At 47.9% G+C, this 4396-nt stretch overlaps 1 pseudogene; it reads right to left on the bottom strand.

Annotated features, from left to right (window-relative positions):
* Positions 1-2989: 2989 nt before the first annotated feature.
* LOC149469210 (U2 spliceosomal RNA) lies at positions 2990-3151 on the bottom strand (annotated as a pseudogene).
* Positions 3152-4396: the final 1245 nt, after the last annotated feature.

Here is a 4396-nt window from a genome sequence, read left to right on the forward strand (position 1 = left end):
GACGGGAGTTACGCCCACAACAACAAGCAACAATAAAGAAAGGCAAAAAAAGTCCAAACTCCGACTGACTCATTCTGAGCAAAGCACATCCTCTCAGAAAGTGTTGTGATTTCAAAGGAAAGACCTTTGAGGACCACCAGGGGTTTCTAAGGAACCATGACATTTGCTTCAGATGTTGCACATCCACAGAGTATTTCATCAGAGACTGCAAGGCTACAGTTACATTTTTTTTTTTAAAGTCCGCGGAAGTGCGAAAAACGAAAACCCGTAAGTCAGGGGTCCTTAAACTACGGCCCGCGGGCCACACGCGGCCCGCCGAGCACATTCATCCGGCCCGCAGGCAGGGGACACTAAGTACAGGGGCGGGCAGGGGGCTGCTGTCTCCTACCTGGCTCCGGTCCCAGTCCCACAACGATCCAATCCAGGATGCGCAGCTCCTTCAATCCGGCCGCTCCCTCACTCGATGTCTGCGCTGCTGCTCGGCTCCGCCTCCTCACCGGTGATTGGGCACCAGTACTGTGGCTCAGGAAAGGCACACAGGCGGCCAATCACCAGCGAGGAGACGGAGCCGAGCGGCCCAGCGAAAATCAAGGGAGGGAGAGGCCGAAGTGAAGGAAGGATGACAGCTGACCGCCCGGTAAGTGTGCTGTGCAGATGGTACTGCTGCAACCAGGTATGCTGGCTGCAGCAGCACCTTGCTGGAACAGGGGTCGGCTAGTTTGGTGTCATTGCTGTCAGTGGGAGGATTAGTGCCCCATCATTGGTGTCATTGATACTAATGATGAGGTATTATTCCTCCCATTGACACCAATGATGGGGCACTATTCCTCCCCCCACTAACACCAACGATGGGGCACTATTCCTCCCCCCCACTGGCACCAATGACGTACTATTCCTCCCACTGACACCAATGATGGGGTACTATTCCTCACACTGACACCAATGATGGGACACTATTCCTCACACTGACACCAATGATGGGGTACTATTCCTCCCACTGACACCAATTATGGGACACTATTCCTCACACTGACACCAATGATGGGACACTATTCCTTCCACTGACACCAATGATGGGGCACTATTCCTCACACTGACACCAATGATGGGGCACTATTCCTCCCACTGACACCAATGATGGGACATTATTCCTCACACTGACACCAATGATGGGACACTATTCCTCACACTGACACCAATGATGGGGCACTATTCCTCCCAATGACACCAATGATGGGGCAAAATTCCTCCCACTGACACCAATTATGGGACACTATTCCTCACACTGACACCAATGATGGGACACTATTCCTTCCACTGACACCAATGATGGGGCACTATTCCTTCCACTGACACCAATGATGGGGCACTATTCCTCACACTGACACCAATGATGGGGCACTATTCCTCCCAATGACACCAATGATGGGACATTATTCCTCACACTGACACCAATGATGGGACACTATTCCTCACACTGACACCAATGATGGGGTACTATTCCTCCCACTGACACCAATGATGGGACACTATTCCTCACACTGACACCAATGATGGGACACTATTCCTCACACTGACACCAATGATGGGGCACTATTCCTCCCAATGACACCAATGATGGGGCATGATTCCTCCCACTGATACCAATGATGAGGCACTATTCCTCCCACTGACACCAATGATGGGGCACGATTCTTCCCACTGACACCAATGATGGAGCACTATTCCTCCCACTGACACCAATGATGAGGCACTATTCCTCCCACTGACACCAATGATGGGGCACAATTCTTCCCACTGACACCAATGATGGGGCACTATTCCTCCCACTGATACCAATGATGGGGTACTATTCCTTGCACTGACACCAGAGATGGGACACTATTCCTCCCACTGACACCAATGATAGGGCGCTATTCCTCCCACTGACACCAATGATGTGGCACTAGTCTTCCCACTGACACCAATGGTGGGGCACTATTGCTCCCACTGACACCAATGATGGGACACTATTCATCCTACTGACACCAATGATGGGACACTATTTCGCTCCATAAGACACGCTTGGGGGGAAATGTCTGTGCGTCTTATAGAGCGGCCGGCCCAGTATTCCCACCGCCATTGTATGTCTCTGAACAAATGCGGACACAGTACAGGAGATTACCATAGTTTTCTTTTTAAAACTATAGTCCGGCCCCCCAACTGTCTGAGGGACAGTGAACTGGCCCCCTGTTTAAAAAGTTTGAGGACCCCTGCCGTAAGTGAACAAAAAACGTGCTAGTGCAAAACCAACACAAAAAAGTGCACTTAGGAGTGTGCTTTGTCCACCCCCTGAAGGGGTAGGACCTCTACCACGAAGCTCCTGACAGGGACAAGGTTCCCATGTGGTCCACCTAGCCAAAAGGCCTGGCGGACCCCTTTCCTTGTGGCTAGCCTAAGCCAACCACCAAGTACTTGGTCAGGGGGGCTCTCCCGAAGAGAGACCCCCCTAGGGACAGGGGAGGAAGGAACCAAAAGGCCACACATCCTCCCCCTAGACTTCAGGGTAGACCCGAGGACCCACACCCTACCATCCCTGAGGAAAAAAACACACACATAAGTGAAAAGTGAACAAACGTGGGAGAAAAATAAATTAAATAAATAAGTAAAAATAAAAAAGTGGCCGTGCAATTGTGCACTGGCTAGGCCCTGAGGCCCGTAGCATAAAAATTGCCCTGGACTTAGCCAAAAGGCCTAGCCCTAAAAGGCGCAGTGCAGGAAAAGTGTTTGGAGCAGTGACCATGTGTACGTTTCACACTTGGATCCCATCCCCATGTGTTACTAAGAGCACCCCTGAGGTGACCACTCAGGGGGCACTGTTCCGTGGACTTTCTGCCTCCCCGGCCCCTGGCCAGACAAGGTAGATCTGTTCAAACCAGGAGGAACTGGGCCCCTCTGGTTTTCCAGGGGGAATTACTCCCGGGCCCCAACTGCCTGTGGGCACCTCGGTTTCTGTTCCAGCCTGTACTAACCATCAGGACCCCCATCCTACCAGCAGGAGTACTATACAACCAATCATCGCCGCAAGCAGGAATGATGGTGGAGTACCCCTACTGGACACTGATAAGAACAGATACTACCCTTGATCTTAGCCAAAAGGCCGAGAAGTGTAGCAAACGTAGCAAGGCTACAGTTAAATGCTCAGAATGCAACAGCATCAGGTAAATATCAACCTTATTTCAAGGCCCCTTTAAACAAGACTCTATAACCACAGAATACCCACTGCACATCATGGGGATGTTAGGTATTAATAGTTATTTCCAACAAACATATCTAAATATAGTGAGCTATGTTACAAAGGACTTTCAGAGAAACCCATTGCTAAAATATGTTTGATGAAAGTGTTTCCTCAGGGGCAACCAGGGAAAGCTGTCAAGATATGTGTACTGTTTTAGATGACCAAAGCAATCATTTGTTTTCTATTTCATATTTCTTTGACATGTATAATGTTAGGGGAGAATTACTGTCCTTCACCCTACACATATGTGCTGGCAAAGTAGAAACCACAGGAAGAATTGCTCCTGCTGAAGAATTTGTTTTTTCAGATATAAAAGGAACTAAAGGAATTTATCTTCCTATACATATCAAGTGTGATCAAATATCTAATGACAAAGAGGAAATCTCTATACTACATGAAGTGTGTTACATGTATAACTCTAACATTTCAGGGCAAGTCTACATACCACTATTGGCAGATGATGATACAAGAGACATCCCAAGAAATCCTTATGCTCAAAGGACCAAGTTAGGTTTGGTTGTTATTGATGTTCCTTGTTCCAGTAAGAAACAGAGTTCAATCAGTGAGTGCACTTGTAAACCTATTGTTGAGAGACATTCCCTTCATCTCTTAAAATTCTTGCCACAGGAACTCAAAATAGCCAGTAGCACACTTCCTGTCTTAAGCTGGCCATAGACGGATCGAAATTAGCCAGTTCAGCAGGAACCAGTTGATTCCGTACCTTGTATGGGCAGACTGGTTGTACTGAAGTCGCTCTATCTAGCAGTCAACAGTGATCATTGTATTTTGATGGCTGGGAAACTTCCTTCTGTCAGAATACAATAGCTCCTCTGGAGGGATTCCTCCATCAACACTGATTGTGATGATGGGGGAATCAAATTATTTTTTTTCCTTCAACCCGTGGTTAATATTCTGACTCAGATTGTTGTGATAGCAATTTATCCCTTGTGAGACCTCTATGCCTAGCCTGTATAAGCAGATATAATCACTGTGGGCAATCCTTATCAGATAGCTGAACTCACCAATACTGTGTTCATCCAGAAGTTGCTTTATTCTGTACATGTGACAACAGGATACAGCAGAATGAATGGTTTCCAGTATTATGCGGTCAAAAGATGA

Source organism: Staurois parvus, unplaced genomic scaffold (genome assembly GCF_062004578.1).
Source record: "Staurois parvus isolate SC_StPar_1 unplaced genomic scaffold, SC_StPar_1.0 ptg000080l, whole genome shotgun sequence".
NCBI classification, from domain to species: domain Eukaryota; kingdom Metazoa; phylum Chordata; class Amphibia; order Anura; family Ranidae; genus Staurois; species Staurois parvus.